This window comes from Atta cephalotes (assembly GCF_000143395.1).
Source record: "Atta cephalotes unplaced genomic scaffold scaffold00027, whole genome shotgun sequence".
NCBI lineage: Eukaryota > Metazoa > Arthropoda > Insecta > Hymenoptera > Formicidae > Atta > Atta cephalotes.
The window spans coordinates 475,287-494,359 of NW_012130091.1; the positions used below are offsets into that span (position 1 = coordinate 475,287).

General features: G+C 29.4%; 1 pseudogene; it reads left to right on the top strand.

Moving 5' to 3' along the window:
- Positions 1-19,073, top strand: part of LOC105620581 — a 55,501-nt pseudogene that overhangs the window by 19,254 nt on the left and 17,174 nt on the right.

A 19,073-nucleotide genomic window follows, 5' to 3' on the forward strand; every position in this document is an offset into this window, starting at 1 on the left:
GCTCGACCCCATATTGCGAAAGTGGTTAAGACATACTTGGAAACGTTGAAATGGGAAGTCCTACCCCATCCGCCGTATTCTCCAGACGTTGCTCCCTCTGACTATCACTTGTTTCGATCAATGGCACACGGCCTGACTGACCAGCACTTCCGGTCTTATGAAGAAGTAAAAAATCGATTCGTGGATAGCCTCAAAAGATGACCAGTTTTTTCGACGCGGGATTCGATACGCTACCGAAAGATGGGAGAAAATAGTGGCCAGCGATGGACAATACTTTGAATCATAAATGTATAACCAGTTTTTTACAATAAAGCTTCGAATTCAGAAAAAAAACGGCGGAAGCAAAGTTGTACACCTAATATATGTACAATTATTCATCATAATTAAACTTTTTTTTTATAATAAATATAGATCGTTATATTATGAAGAATGGGGAATGAAGATTCCCCATTTCCGTTTATTTAAATCACCATCCAATCCGCGTCCCTTTCCCTCTAAACACCTGAGATCGCACGAGGTCCCAGGTCAAAAGGATTAAGTTCCTTGATCCAAAAAGTAGAACCAACGTTCATTGTCGTGTATTGTTCATCGAAACAATGTAGCGCCCCTTCGGGACGTTGACCCATATTCCGAGACCGAAAAGATGCGTATGACTCACAGGTGTTTCGCTTACGCGCGTATACCTGAGATTGAGTCTAGCCATCCTTCCATACCCTCTCCATTCTCCCTCATTGTCTCCTCGTCTAAACTTCCAAGGGCTTGGACGTAACAGACCAAATGAATTTTTGGGGGCTCAGCCGGGATACAAGTGCGATTTTAGGAAACGGGAATGAATACGAGAAATTCTGGTGATAAATCTGAAGTAGAAAGTCTTTATAAAACTGCTATAGAAAATCTGAATAACTTAAAGTCAAGTACACAGAACACATTACACACCTCTACTCCCCTCAAATCCTCCGAATCTAAATCTGAAATGGCGGAATTCTCTTTGAATGAATCAGAGATTTCAGATAATTCTAAAATTCTCTTGTGCTTGACGATTCCGCCGACTCAAAGGACATAACCACTCAACCCGCGCGCGAATTCGGTGATATTACGTTTGAGAATAAACATAAAACAGTCGTGGCTGTCCCTAAATCGAGGGGACCTAACGAAACAATGACGCATCAAAATTTATTCACTATCTTAAAATATGCTGTCGAAGCCGTACGTTTTTTCGACGGCAAAAACATCCCTTTAAACTATTTTATTGAGGGATGCGAGGAAGCAAAATTCATGTTACCGGATGAAGCTAAATCGCAATTCACAAAAATTATAAGAACGAGAATTGTGGGTGAAGCGCATCGCACTATACAAGATCTATATTTTAACAGTGTGGCACAATTAACCAAATATTTAAAATAAGTTTATGGCGCCTCAAAAAATATATACCAGCTGCAAGGCGAGTTAGGCCGTATTTATCAACAGAATGAGGACGTAATCACATATCAAATCGGGTAAAGATTTTAGGAAACCAAATAATGAAAGCCCATAAAATTTCGAGAATACCCTTTCCGATCAAAGTATAAAATCATCTTTAGAAAAAGATATGTGTAAGTGTTTTATTAGAGGATTAAAATCAGAAATTGAGCAAAAAATAACAAGAAATTTAGGTGTTCAAGAAACGATAGCCGATGCATTACGAATAGAAAGAGAACTCCATGCGATGACAGATTTAAGAAAGAATCAAGAAAGTACATCGAGTAAAGCGCTGAATACGAATAAATTACGGGAAACTTGTCAAATTTGTTATAAAGAAAGACATTTAGCTTCAAACTGTAGAAAATTAACTAATTTTGGAACAGAGATTTTAATATGTCAAATCTGCAAGAAACGCAGACACAGCGCTGACAAATGTTCACTTTGCGACCCTCAAGCACGACAATCCGTTAACTTTTTACAGGGAAATAATATTATTTGTCAAATAGATCTAGATTCTAGATCAGGATATAATGCTAAAAGTTGTCGAACTAATAATAATAACAATAATCAGAATAAACCTTCTGTAATCTGTCAGTGGTGTGATAAGTCAGATCATTCGGCTAATAACTGCTGGAAAAAACAAAATGAACAACATAATGCAGTTGATAAAATAAAGAAAAAGTACACTTATCGATATTCTTAAACGATTCACTTTCTTCGTGTTGAATGCTGTGTGCGGATTTTTTTAAAAATCCTCGAAAATTGTCAAAATTTTCATACTTGTCGTTTTCACAATTGGAGATCAAAACGGAAAAATTATTTAAAACAACAGTTTTTAAGGCTGCTACAAATTGGTAGCTGGGATTTGTATTTGTAATACTATGTTGACGTATTTGATAAAATAAGTTTTCTAATGGGTCTTGATTTAAATTTCGTAAATTCAGATACTTCTAGTCGAGAGCTTTCAATTGATGCTACAAATACATCACTGATCTTATTGTTGTTATCCATCCTCATGAAATGGTATTGACTTGTGACATCCTCTCCTGATATTAATTGTAATAATTTCCATTTAGTCATTTCTGGTAATTTGCTCCACAACTCAAAGTGAGGTGAGTCTTCTTGTAAACAAAATCTATACTTTTTTCCATGTTCTGGTTTTCTAACTATTTAAGGAATCTATTAATTGCGCAAATTCTGCCATTTGTAACGATTCTACAGGAAACGATCCATTGACGTTAGACATTATACTAAAAGATTGAATTGCAGCAGCAACAGATCGACTTAATTGACGCGCTGCAACTTTTACTTTCATTTTTATAAAGGAATCTTTGAAGTTAAAATCATTTTTATTTAATTTGTAAAGTTGCTTAAATGAAAAATTTTGTTCAACATCAAAAGCATTTTGAATAGATTAAAATTTAGCTATTTTTTATTTTCAGAAAATTTTATTTTACATCGGAGCAAAACATTACGCTTGCACTTCAATAAATGTAGAACATCATAAATTATTACTATGATTTCCTGGTTAACTATGGTTACAAATGTGTAACTAGTTGGGTCAACTTTATATTCTGCACACAATTCGGATAGGGCTCTTTTTTGAGTGGAACCTTAGTCTCAAACTGTTGCTTTTACTTTGATACCAATCTCCTGAAGTTGCGAAATAATATTTATTATTATAAATTTTAAGTTGCTGTAGAAAATTGTATTAGCCGTGAAATAATAAGCAATTACTTGCTTCCAAGATCTTCTCAGGCCACGAATTATAAAAAAGAGCGCATGATTAGCAGTTTTAGAAGTTCGACCCAACTCACCTATGTCTTCATAATCAGTCTACTCTTTATGTGCTTCGTGATAATCTTTACTTAAGGATATTTCATCGAATACTAAACTGCAATATCGATTTAGTTCGTCCATTTCATCGCTTTTTATTTTTAATTGTTTTAGAAGGAGTTCATTTATTCCAGTATCAAAAAGAATCCTTGACAAAACTAGAAGTATCTGAATTTACGAAATTTAAATCAAGACCCATTAGAAAACTTATTTTATCAAACGTCAATATATCATACGTCAACATAGTATTACAAATACAAACCCTACCTATCAATTTGTAGCAGCCTTAAAAACTGTTGTTTTAAATAATTTTTCCGTTTTGATCTCCAATTGTGAAAACGATGAAGTATGAAAATTTTGACAATTTTCGAGGATTCTTAAAAAAAATCCGCACACAGCATTCAAAACGAAGAAAGTGAATCGCTTGAGAATATCGATAAGTGTACTCTTTCTTTATTTTATTAACTGCGTTATGTTGTTCATTTTGTTTTTTCCAGCAGTTTTAATGTCCGAATTGATGACAATTGAAAGTAGGTGGATAAATATTTGTAGAGATGAGGCCTCCGTTTGTACATCGAAAGCGAAAATCTTATCCTCTTCTGTCCACTTTCTTTCAACAGGAGTACGATCTGCATTTCATAATTGTGAATTGATAAAATTTGTTGTAATTCAGTTTATTATTATGCATTATAATGCATTCAAAAACATTGTCACATAGATTTTAATTTCTTCAAAGCATTCTTTTGTCATAAAGTTGTTTTTTCATTTTACATAATTGTGCAATAACTTCACGATGAATTTTATACATGCCCCTTTTTCGCGGTGACATTGATTTTAAAGTTGTTCCTATTTCTTTTAAAATTCTGCTTTTTCGTTTTTTTATAGAAGTTGAAAAATCATCATTAAGTTCTAAATCATTAAAATTCTCATCATTATGATTTATATCCTTATAAATATTTAGCTCGATTATTATTTTTATTTGTTGAATTTATTTATTAAACAATTTCTAAAGTGACTATTACGAAATTCAGTAGAAGTTATTTCATAAATCTTGTCACATTTACGGAAGTGGAGATATCACATGAGACAACATTTGCAATTTTAGAAGAATCGTTATAAACGACAGATTCTAATACAGCATTAATAAAAGAATGAATGATTCAAAATTTTTAGGTATAACATTTTGATTTAAAAGGTGCTTCGAAAAATTTACGAAATCTTCTTCACAAAAATGATTCGCAAATGCGCAAATTTTGATAATTGATTGAAATATCAATATCACAAGCAAGCTTCCATTTCATGCAAGTGTCGGAATTTATGGGGAATCGATAAAAAATTTGTTAATAATTTTATGGGTCTCACCTTTTGACCAGTAGCTATTGCCAAATTTAGGGAAATACAAGAAAATTTTTTTCGTGAAGACATTATAGAAAATATCTATTTCAAATGACATTAATATTCTTTTGTAGAATTTAAACATAAAAAGAAAAAATTTAATTAAATTGAAATGTACACAAACTAATGTTATTGTAAATTGAAGCTCTATCCAAGAAATCAGTTAAATATAATCGTCGAAAGGAACCTATTAATATATATCATCAGTTTTTATCTTCATCAGTTTTTATCTCTTCTAAGATTGCTTTGCCTCTTACATTTATATTGTCTTATTCAGTCTTCTCTTACAGTCTATATTGCCTTGTTTTTATAATATTCCATTCTTGATATTTCTTTTCTTCGATCGATATTATATTCCTAGAACATGCAACATTACAATTGTTTATACATTATATTTTTGTCTTATAAAAAACAATATGCAGTAAAAATTAATTCAATAAATTTTATAATGAAGAACAAACTTGAACGTTAATCGATATAAACATGGAATCTTTTCCTTCCCATTAGGTACTTCTAATGGAAAACATATGTTTAAATGCCTTTCTCATTGTATTTCGAAGTATAGTATCAACAGTTAAATGCAGATTATTACATTTTTCGTACAAATATTCATGGATAACAGATGAATATGATGACTTGAAAAACACATTTTTATTCATTTATATAATATTCGAAAGAATATAAATAAGTTCAGAGTATAAAAGACAAGGGGCTAAGAGCAAGTTATTAGTAGATTATTAGTTGCTAACATTTAACGTTTCTTAAAATTACATAAAATAAAAACAGACACATACATAACGAATGCATACAAAAACTCTACAATTATCATCGATATTTTCTTTTCGAAATATATAACTTCATGAGAATTTATATCTAATTTGTAAGCTTGTTAAATCCATGTTATTGTAGAGTTTATGTATGCGTTAATTTTAATTAGTCTTTTTCGGTAAACATTCTTAAAAAACAATTTTAATTTGTCATATAAATTTACTTACTTAACATTGAAAATGATCTAATGTAAAGTTGAAACATCTGTTTTTATCTTATATAATTTCAAAAAGGATTAAATGTTAGCAACTAATAACCCACTGTTGCTGTTAACCCCTTGTATATTTTGAATTTATTTAATGGAGTATCTTTATCACGATTCTAGTATAAATAAGAATATAAATGAAATACTTAATAAAAAAAAAAACTTAATCTGTCCCTTAATAGCTTATTAACTAACAATATTTTCTTGATTTTCTCTTGATTTAAAATCATGTGATTGACTCTAACTTTCGAATTTTTTACTCTTCCTTTTTCATAATTCTTTCTTTTTCAAACAGTATCTGAAATAACGGAAAAAACATGTTATATGTGACTGGCAAAACGTTAGATCAGAATCAGACTGTGCATTGAAAAATGAGATTAAAGATTGAAAAATTAAAGTTTACCAATCAGAAAAGGAGTCAAAACTTCTTTATTCTCATTGGTGAAATTTCAATCTTTAATCTTTAATCTCAATCTTCAAACATAGTCTGATTCCGGCTTTATACTCTGTCAAGATGAAAGATTTTTCTTCATACATTCATTCTTGTACATATGTAGAAATATTATCTAATAAGATCCTTCCAAAACACGTGAACAATCTCACCAAGAAGCACAGAGTATAGAGAGTAATGCATTACGCACTTTTATCTATCGCTTCAGACAGTTGGATGCGTGCGCATATATTTTATTCCTGTTTCTAGTTGGTCCATCGGCCATGTATGTTTCACTTTCAAGATCTAAAGGACTCTGCACAATAAAAGGAACAGAGAAAGAGAATAAGAATTTCAACTTATCAGAGATCACGTATTGTGGAATACACAGTTTCTGATAGGTTGAAATTCTTATTCTCTGTTCTCTATTCCCTGTTCCTTTTATTGTGCGGAGCACAATAACTAACTTTCCTTCCCCTGATCATACCTGAAGCATATGTAGCATCTCCCCAGATCACCCCCTATATATTCATTGGTCTGTTTTCTGTTCCTGCACAGCATTCTCTTTCTCACTTTCAACAAATATCAAACATATATCTATCTCACTTCCAAAAGTGTACACACTAGTTCAGCCACAGAAAACAGATCTCATAAATCCGGCAAGTTGAGTACTTATCTTAAAATTTTCTGTTATATAATATTTTACTGACATTTATAATGTATCACCAATCCTCTTCTACCCTGTATTGTCTTATAACAGTCTATTTAAACTCTTTGAACCTAAATATCTAGACCGATATTCATAGTCAGATCTTATATTCAAGACATCTTAAATATAGTTTTAAAAAGTCACGAACCAATTAGAGGGCTGTATTAGTATCTTAAGATATTAAGCGATCTTGAAATATTATAAGATCGAACTATGAAATAAGATCGACCGCACCTAAACGCATTTTATATTTCGAATGATATCAGGATGGGAGGAGCTCCTTTCGCTTTTCTTTAGGTGGCGCGGCCGCCTGACTGTTTCAGATTTATTATACACTTTCCCTTCGCATTGGTCGGTTCGCCGTCGGTTCTACGACAAGAGTCATTACAATTCAGAAGAAGTACTTACAATCCGATTGTCGCGTTTTTCTGCCAGATTCTTTCGTTTTGAGTGAAAACGTATCGAATAAATCTAATTTCATCGAATAAATCTAAAATCGAAGGTGAGATATAATTATTCTAAGAGTGTATTCGAGGAGACATTCGCGCTATGAATTATTAATATCAGAGAGAAATTTGAGACAGGACATGAACAGGACGGCCCAAAACCTGTAATCACAAAATGCTGCTGCGCACTACTGCCCCCTGATAAAGTGGATGTAAATTACATAGCATGGTCCACTTTTCTGAGGGTATATACGTCCGTTTGAAGGCTGCACAGATAAATCGATATTTTTCGTATAATCGTGCTGCATTCATAAACTGTGGATCAGAAATATTCATCTCTGCAATCTTATGTGCGCGTTTATTTCACTTAAAAGTATTAACATTAAGGTTATCCATGTCAAAATTTTTCTCAGAATTTTTGATATAATTTTTTTCAGAATCTCCATATAATTTTTCAGAATTTCTATATATAATTTTATAACTTTTTCACATTTTTTATACGAATGAAACATTTCTCAGAAAATCTATATCTTTTCTCAGAATTTTTCATAGAGAAAAACCTTCTATTATGAGATAGGCACATAATACGAAATAGCGACGTTTCTGCTAAACTAATAAATGCTATCTATTGGTTTCACCATGAATTTATTGAGCTCTTGGATTGAAAATTATTTAGTAGAAAATTCATTATATCGTACCTATAGTCACTGTAAAACAAGATTTTAGAATTTAGATATCTTCAAGTTTCATTAAGAAATGAGCATTTAAACTTCTTTATTATTTAATAAATAAATATTTGTCAATAAATTCTTTATGTAGTGATAGAATAAGATCATACTAATAGAAAAATACGGGATATGTTGAATTGTTTAATTACAGAAGATTTGATGATTTGATTAGATTTGATGATCATAAAACTATAAGTCGTAGAAATATGAGATATCCAGGATATTCCTAACATGAAATAATTCATATTCCTACATTAATGTGAAAATCGTTGCTAAAGTATAAATGTTATTGTACAATAATATAAAAGACAACCGGAATGAACGTATGCCTATATCTGCGATGCTTGATTTCAACTACCTGAAAACGAGTTAGGTTGGTAATCTATTGCATGTTCATTTTTCGCGCACATTATGTTTGTATTTTAGAAACAATAAATAAAAATTTTTTTAATTGCAATACTGATATACTTTGTGTTTTACTATCGATTTTTTGGGGCATCTCATGTTAGGATAGGAGCACAATTTTTTGACTTTTCGATTTGCATCACTCACTTTTAACAATTCTTTAATTTAAAAAAAAATGGAATTTGAATTAAATTTTATGTAACGTTATCTTATTAAATTCTCTTCAAAATGACCTATTATTTTTTTAAATTCTGCCTATAGACTTCTAATCAAAATGAACTCGATATCTCATAATAGAAGTCTTTCCTCTATATATTAATTATGAAATATAAGATTACTAAGATTTTTTTAAGTATAATTTTTTAAATATAATTAAGTATAATTTCTGGTGAAATATAAAATAAAAAAATCTAAAAAATTTTTAAATATTTTTTTTAAATTATAGGATAAGAAATTTTAAAATATTTCAGAATTCACTTGTATGAAAAATTCTGAGAAAAGATACTGACTTTCCGAATATTTTTGAGTATTTCTAAAAAATTATAATAAAAATTTTTACCAAAGATATTACACTCATTTTTGCAAATGTGTTAATATTTATATTTTAAATAAACCATAAATATATAAAAATTTCAAATATTTTGTTTTTATTAAACACATTTTTATAGTTTACTTATTTTATTTGTTATTATTTTCTTATTACAATACGAAAATTTGAAAAGCATAAAATGACAAAATTAATCTAAACTTTTTTTGTGTAAGTACTTTAAGTATTTAAAATGCAATCATATGTTTTATTACGATGCAAAAATTAGGTATTTTGTAAATAAAGGAATAATATATTTTGTTAACAATAAAATAAGCTAAAAGGAGAGTTGATGAGCTAAGCTGATTAATTATATGTGCTTGTAATTATAAATTTTTATACACAAAAATTGAAACATTTTTCATTGTATTTATGGACATTTATATGATTATCAATCGACATTTATATGATCAATCCTCTCTCTATTCTGTATCACCTTATAACAGCTTATTTAAACTCTTTGAACTTAAATATCTAGACCGGTATTCAGATCTTATATTCAGGACTGTCTTAAGTACAGTCTTAAGAAGTCACGAACTAATCAGAGGGCCGAGAGTTTCAATCCGAATTATTTTGTTTATTCACAGACTAACATAACATTACAAGTTCTGCATCGCAATGAAACTTTATATAATATATCTTGAATATTTAAAGTACTTATACAAAAAAAATTGAAATTTTTGCAATTATCTTATAATATTAGGCGTAGAAAAAGAAATCCATTATTTTTGCATGAAATTGAATGGAAAAATAATGGATTTCTTTTTACTACATCTAATATATATACTTTCTATATATCTCTATTAGAGCAGAGATAAAAAAATATTGTTTCTTAATTATTTTTATACGTTTTAAACCATCGTTACATTTTTCAATTTTTGTATTTCGTAAAAATTATCATATCACAATTAAAAAATTATTCCTAAAGTTGGAATGTTCTATCGAGTTGTGTGTGACTTAGCAATAAAGCATACTTCGTATAACTTTTTTTTCTTGTTCCTATATATAAATGCCAAAAAAAATTAAAAATTAAAAAAAAATAGAATATATATGCAATTGAGTTAAAAATATAACATTACTTTCCTTCTATAACTATTGCGAAATGATTAGTGAGAGTACAGTTATATTTTTAACTCTAATTATATATATATATATATATATATATATATACGTTGGTTGTTTGATAAGTTTGGTAAATTTCCATGGCGTTACAATCCATTTGATGACGCGACATCTCGAAAGATCCACTTTTCGAACCTCTTCAGGCCAAATTTCAGCCAGAAAGGACGCATAGTTCACGTTTGATAGTCATTTGAAGTAGACTGTCTGCAAAATACTCATTGACGGCGACAACGACTTCCTCATTTGACGAGAATTTCTTCCCACCGAGCTAAGTTTTTAAATTTGGGAACAGAAAGAAGTCACATGAGGTCAAATCCGGAGACTAGGGTGAATTATATATATATATATACGTGGGTCGTTTGATAAATTTGGTAAATTAGTATATATATATATATACTTATTTTTAATAAAATTGGCATTCGATAGAGCGAAGTTTTAAGCTTTAGAAATCTGTTATTTTTTATTTATTTTATTGCGGTACGATGATTTTTAACGCAATTATGAGTCGGAATGTTTCTTTTTCTTAACCCGCGAATAATTCAATAACAAAAAATCACTTTTTTTTAAATGAATTTTTAGGGAAAACTTTAAACTTTCACGTTGAAAATTTCGCAATGAATATATTCAGTATATAATTTTAAGTTAACAAAATTTGAAACGAATTTTCTGAACAATTTAATATTATTTAACACACACTTAATTGCGTATTATATAAGTGGAAAAAAGAAATGTTAGAAATGAAGTTTGATTAGAAATGTTTTAAAAGTTATAAACAGTTATATAATGGAACATGAAATAGAAAACAATAGATTTTATATTGTGCAAAATATGGAAACATACATTTCATGTATGGAAAGATCGAATGTGTTTATCTCATGTGAATATTAATTTATTATTTTACTTATTATTTTTAAACAATTCAATATCATTTCGATCTGTATGAAAATATATGATAATCGATTCATCTCTAAGACAAAGGCTACACTCAAAAAGATTATAGCTGTTAGATTTCCATTGTCACAAAATAGTAATTGCCAAAATGTCAATGTTTCGTCAAAATACCACCAAAATATTTTATTTCAATATTTGTTCTTGATTTAGCAATAAAGCATACTTCGTATAACTTTTTTTTTCTATTCTTACATATTTGTTAGATATAATGTTCTCGTAAAGAGATGTTGCCCGATCCTAAGGCACACACACATATATATATATATATATATATATATATGTTATATACTATATATACTATATATACTATATACATATATGTTATATACTATGTGTGAGTGTGCGTACGTGTATTTATTCATGTATTTACATTGTACGCGATCGATCAAGAAAAATCATAAAGAAATTAAAAAAAAATTTTGTATAGGTAAAACTCTATACTTTTATATAAAAGTATCAAATTTTTTTAAAACGTACTTTTTATCAAGCTGTTGTTGAATGTGTAATTTTAAGAATCATATATAACAATGTGATCTTTAAAATACGGAACATAAACATAAAAATTTTTCGAAAAACAGCCAAAAGCATGTTACATTACAAGTTTCAAGCTTTAAACGTTTTTTTTCTTTGTCTGCGGTGACCTTTTTATCGAGTTTTGATAATCTGTGCAATTCTGAATGCTTTGAAAGTATTCTCTGTTGAATATTTTACATTACATCCTAGCAAACGCAGTTGTATACCATTAATGTAACATTTATAAATCCGAATATAACAGATTATGTAACTAAGATGCAACATGTTCTCGTTAGTTGTAATTTCTCACTCAGATGAATAAATGAAGCTATAATAAGATATGACAAAATTATAAACGACCCTTGATGGAAATAAATTACTGAAAATCACTGAAATCACTAAAATCTTTATCAATTGACCTATTTCAACTGAATACTGAAATGGGTCAACTGATAAAGATTTTAACATTTAAAATTTAAATTATATAGGATTCTGGATAGGCCTGAGAGCGATGTGTGGCATACAAGATAGTTGTGAACGATAGTTGTAAACTTTTCTCTTGATATTCCTTGAAGCCCAGTTAAGAAGATTATTTTACAACTTTCCAACACTTTAAGATGCAGCCCAGAGTAATTCTGGGTAGTATTTATCCTCTTATGCCTTTATAACCTAAACGTGCAAGTCAAACTAGTTAAGACTTTAGGCTCTTACCTTCGCATTAGTGGAGATAGGGCCGACAACTAACCTATAATTCGCTGAATCAGGCGAAGGAGAGTGACATGGATTGATTTACAGCTTGCTATACAAAAGAAAATTTTCTGATACCAACGAAGAGAATTCCGCCAAGAAAAATTTGCACACGGTTCAGTCAGAAGAAACAGCAATAAGCGATGAATGATTACAAGCGGTTAGTCACGGAATATCAAAAGGATAACAATTTTATAAAAGTCCAGCTGGAAATATCATAACAAGAGTCCGTATTCAATATGGATCCTTATTATGATATTTCCAGCCGGACTCTTACAGAGATAGTAATAATTCTATCGTCAATAACCTAAGCCCGTTTAAAATAGGCAAATTAATATACGGTAAATACAAACATTTTTATCCGGAAGTCGGTTTCAGGAACGCTAGTGAGACTAACCTCCTACTCAAGGATTCGTCATTGAAGGACAATGGTTTGAAAGCCTACGTCCCGAGCTTCAAGCTCATGAGAAAAGGATTAATTAAAATATTAATTAAAGATGTTGATAAAGATATCTCGGAAAAGGAAATCAAGGAATTCATTGAATCTAAATATGAAGTTCTAAACATAAGAAAATTCAATAGAAGAAACAAGAATTTAGTCACTCAAGATAATGATCCCAAATGGATTCCTAGATCAGTGGTAATTATCTTTTTAGGCCAAAATTTACCTAACGAATCATTCACAAAGTGAGAATTAAAGTGAAATCTTATATGACTTTACCAATCATCTGCTACAACTGTTTTAAATTCGGCCATCCGAATGCTGTCTGTAAAGAAGACTCTAAATGCAGCATGTATGTGAGAGCAAGCACGAGAAGGAATGTATGACTAGTACATCGCTAATTGCAAGGGTGAACATATATCTACAGATAGAAGCTGCTTATCGTAAGAAATACGAAATAAGAAAGCTAATGGCATATAAAAATTTGGCGATAGAAGATGCAAAGAAACTAATATATAAAAAAACGTAAGATGTTAAACAGCTCAGAAAGTAAAGATTTTCCATTTCTCAAAGAAAAACTTTTTACTCCTTATAAAAAGTAATTAAAAATCTTCCAAATCAACGTAGTAATGACAAAGGAAAAACTCAAGAAAATCTAAACAAGTCTAATTTCAATTCAAGCCTACGCTACAAGTTCCAGAAAGCCAATTGTGAATATTTTATTGATAATAGAGAATCACTCCCTTCTATCAATGGAGCAGCCCTCAGGAAGTCATCATCGGACCGGCAATGGTCTCATGATGAGAGCATGAAACATGATGAGAATTTGGATCCTGCTAATCTTCTTCTAACCAATGATTCTAAGGCGACAGGAAATATGTCATCGAATTCGCGATCAGCACTCTTGAACATTTCTAACTCAAATATCCATTCTTCACCAAAGAATGAATCAAACAAACTCTCTGAAAATATTTTTCATCCATTTGCGAAAAATACGGTAAAAACGTATTCTAAGATAAACAAATAAATAAATAAATCTTCTAATACTTCTATTTAACCAAGTTCTGAATTTAAGCTAGTCATGAATAAATCAATTAATTTAAAAATTTTACAATGGAATTACAATGAAATTGTAGAGATATTAGAGGTAAAATTTATGAAATGGAAAGATTTGCTATCCAATGGGACGTTATGGGACGTCATTATACTTAACGAAATCTTTTTAAAACCTTAGTAACTTAGTTTTCATATTAACGGTTTTACCACCGTTTGTTTCGATAAATTATCGAGACATGGAGGAAGTATTGCCTTCTTAGTCAAAAACAATTTAATATTCGATATTACACAATTGGATTTTAATCCTAAAACTTTGGAAGTGGGAACTATTTCCATTTCTAACCTCCAAAGGATATATAACTCTTATTGCTTGTTATAGAGCCCCATCTAAAATCAATGTTACTCCCACTTGAGTGGCAAACTTTTTTAAATTCCGTTATAAAAAATAAATTTGGAAATAAATTTTTAATCGATGGGGATTTGAATGCTCACCATTTTTGGGGCATCAATCACAATTGTCACAACGGAAATATTATATATAACTTTGCAGATCCAGATCAATTTGTAATTCTGAACAACGGTAATGCCATTCACGTAGCTGGTCCTAATTTTTTCAATTCTTGCAGATTTAACTTTTATATCCCCAACGCTAGCTTTGGATTGCGAATGGAAAGTTGAGAATGATAACTGGAGAAGTGACTGAAACGTCCATGTAGATAGATATCACCTGATATCTATCTACATGGACGTTTCAGCCGAATATATTCCAATAATCATTTCAAACTGAATGTTAATTTAATTGACTATAATAAATTTTAGTTCTGGGAGAGGAACTCCAATATTTTTAACTCCATAATTTTTCTAAATTCAATGGTTTGTGACAGATATTCTTTTATCTAAGCAAATTTATGTAGCTATCAATGTCGCATTATTAACTAAAAGAAAAAACTCTGATAACGGACAGAATAATAAAAACAATAACTTAGGAGGGCGAAATGACTTTCACTGCAATACAAGTTCTCTAGAGAAGAGTTTCTGGAATATAAAAAATTGGAAGCACAGATCAAAATATTTTTAAAGTCTGAGAAAAAGAAAGCTTTTCGGGCATTCTGTGAATCTCTAAATAAAAATAGCAAGAGTAGTTACGTATTTAATAAAATTAAAGATTACTTAATAAAATTTAAGAATAACTTTTCTAAATCTAACTCCTTCGAAGGAAATCAAATCATCATCGAGTCTATGAAGCAAAGTAAATGAAATGTGTTCTCTATTAAATTTAATTTTCCGGTAATTAATAATCAACTCTCTAAGAATCACTTTCTTGATGCACCTTTATAAGGAATTTTCTATTACCTTAAGTAATAAAGAATCGTGGATAGAACAATAATAATAGAAATAACTATTTAATTAATAATTCGCAATTCGATTTTAGAATGGATAGATCGTCGAGGATTGACAGCCTCGCTCTACTTATCGGAAACGGAGAAACAATTTTATAAAAAAAAAACATCTTGCTGCGATCTTTCTGGACATAAAAGGAGCTTACGATAACGTAGATCTTGAAATATTAAGTAATAATTTCATTGAGCTAAATCTTCCAAGAAACTTGATATTATGTATAACGATAACGGTTAGATACATTCAATTCATTAACTATCCAGGTAATATTAATCCTGCTTGTAAAGATTTACTCCAAGATAGCATCTTAAGTCCGATGTTTTCAATTTATATCAACAAAATCGTAATTACTCCTAATCAAGGTGTTAAAATTTGCTGATGATATAGCAATAAGCGTTTACTACTAGTTCTTAAATGGAAATAAGCCTTAACGTATTGGAACAACAAATAAAAATTCTGTCTGATATACTGATTAGTGAAAATTTGCATTTAGCCCCAGAAAAATGTAAATTAATAATTTTTAACAAAACTAATTTGCCCATAAACAAATTTTAAATTAAAATTGACAATCTTGACATCAAACCGTCATCTGTAAAGTTTCTTGGTGTAGTTCTCGACATTTAAGTTGGAATTTCCATGTAGATAATGTTATTAAAAAATGCGAGAATCCTATTAAAATCCTCAGCTGCATCAGAAGTACGTGGTGAAGAGCAGATCCATCTACCATGCTAATCTTGTGTAAATCTTTTATAAGGTCTTGAATTGAATACGCAAGCTTTTTGATTTCATGCAAACCTGAAGTACAATATTTTATAAGTTAGAAAAAATCCAACTAAAGTATCTGAGATTAGCGATGGGTTATAGGGTGTCCACTCCTACAAATATCATATTATATGGCAAACAAATATTATATGGCGAAACAAAAATTGTAACTCTAAACACTAGATTCAAATTTCTTAGTTGTAAGTTTCTCCTTAGAAGTCTTGCAAACAATGAATTGATAAGTAATATTGTAGAAATTAACAACCTCACGGAACACTATGTTTCAATTATGAAAAGCCTGCTGGCCGGCTCCTATGAAGCCTTATGCCTTATGAGATTCTTATCTATAGATCTCCAAATTTTATCAGGTAGAATATAAAAGTCAGCTCAATACAATAAACGTAGATCCTACAAGCAATGTTGAAATCAAGGAAGTTTGCAATGCTAATATCAAATTTTCTCAAATATTTCAAGACAGATTGTCAGATCGCACAGTAATATTCACGGATCGATCAAAAACTGATAATGATAGCAGATCGAGTGTTGGCATGGCTAGCTGGAGCTTTAACGAATTTTTCATATTTAATCATAAATTATTAGATGTTACTTCCATATACACAGCCGAGGTCATTGCTTTATTAACAGTTCTAAAACATATAAGCATCTCTGAGCATATCAATTTTACAATCTTTTCGGATTCCAAGAGTACTCTCAGCTCTCTTCAAAACACAAACTTAAACACCAATCTCATATAATTCAAGAAATCATGTTATTGCCAAGTGCAATGAAAAAAATTAAAATATCGAATTGATTTGGATTTCAGCTCATCGTAATATTCAAAGAAACAATAAGCGTGTCAACTAAAAGGGCTGCTTCTAAAGGCGATTTGCTGATAGTGGAGGTATTTTATATTACTAATATTTTTAAAATCCAATGCAATAAAAATAATGAAGATTTCTTGAAATATAGAGCTAATGTTCTTTATAAAGGCACTGAATATTTTCAATTGTATTATTCTCAATCAGGTAAACCATGGTTTAATTCCAGCAATCTAAGCAGGAAAGCTATTGTAAAGTAAGTATCAATCGCCTTCGCTGTGGCCATAATTCTTTGAAATCTAGCTTATTTAGATTTAAGATAACCGATAGCAATAAATGTTCTTGTAAGCTCATCGAAGACGGGAACCATATACTATGGGTTTGCAATAAATTTACCAAAGAAAGAAAGAATATGTTAGTTAAGTTTAATAAGTTGAATATAAAAGCTCCGATTGACATTAAAGAAATTTGAAAAGTACGAAAACGAATGAAATTGAGATTATAATTGATTTCTTTAATGAATGCAAGATCGATATATAAGTTTTTTCGTTTAAATTAAAAAGATCTTTCAAGCATATATTTTCCGTTACATTCTATAGCCTTAATTATTATTTTCTATTAGAGGTAATTTAAGTAGTTTATCAATTCTTGAGCGTAAAAACACCATAAGATGTGCCTCGTTCGGTTATATTGTTATTTCAACGTCATCTATTGGTAGCTGTAAGACTACGAATGTATGTAAAATGGCTGTATTTTAACTGCGAGCCAATAAACTGTATTATCTATTTAAATTATATATATAAATTATATATATAAATTATATATATATTTAAATTATATATATAATATAATATATTAATATAATATCAAATGATACAACAATGTAATAATTTCATATCTCTCGTTGTATATATAAAATTATATAGTTATAAATAGAGTTAACATCTATTATTAACATCTATTATTGTACATTATTTGTTACTTCTACATTACATTGTATTTATATTTGGTGTTTGCTGAGATACTTGTGTAACATCGAAACTATTAAACAATTCTTAAGAAATAGATGAATGTCTGCAATAATATATTCGACTACAAACATGTACTACAAACATAAACATTATAAAATATATTTTAATATGGAAATTTTAACAAAATAATTTATAATTTGATAGATCCGATATCGAATGTTCTTTTTTATTAGATAATTATAATGTATTGATATCAATATCTGAAAATGATCAATTGTAGTATAATAGAGAAGTGAGATGGATACGTTTGATATTTGACGAAAGTAAAAATTAAAGAAAGTTTTCGTGCAATCTCTCTAGTATAGAAATAAAAAAAGAATTTGTTATTGAATAGTATTTAAATATAACTTGGATTCATTGTTTATTTTCTCGTTTCTAATGTCAAAATTTCGGCAATAGCAATAGTGGAGCACTTGAATGTTAAAACGGAAAACTTTGCATTAAAATGATTGAAAATTGATTTAATTTAATTAATGTTAAACAAAAATGATACAATATTTCGTACTGAAATAATTTGACATAGACACACCGTAAGAATAATTCTTTAACACCAAAAAAAAGTATCAAAGAATTATTCTTTTAAGAATACTTTTAAGAAAACTTGTATTCTTTTCCTAAAATCAAAACTACAAGGGTCTAGAAGATTCTTTTCAAATATGAATACAAGTTTGTTTTAGTTTTCCAAGTGCTTTTGAATCCTTTTTCAATTTTTTGATCAAATTTGAATAAAAAATTGTAATTTTATATTTTTCCTATGAAATGCTTAGAATTTCTTATGTGCACGAAAAAAAACAGTTGGAAACTTCATTGATTCAACAAATCTACAGTAGTAATATACACACAGTCAATTTTCTATGTTAAAATAATAAAGTTAACAGCTGAATAACATTAGCGATTTATTAAACCATTAAATCTTCTTAATTATAGATATTGAATTCGAGCAGTAAGTTATATTGCTGTATCACCCAATTAATTTTTTTTCCGTGTGGTGTCACGATCGAAAAATATTCCTTACTCCTAAATGCAATCAAAACTATATTTATTAGAAAATACATATGTTTCACATTTATTTAAAAACTTTGGTAAAGTTTACTATAGTTTTTATTTAAATTGATTTAACTAACATATTAAGTGTGGAAAGGTACGTGTGTTCGTTCGTTACGTTAGTCGTACGTAAACGTAAACGTAACTAACTTAACTTACT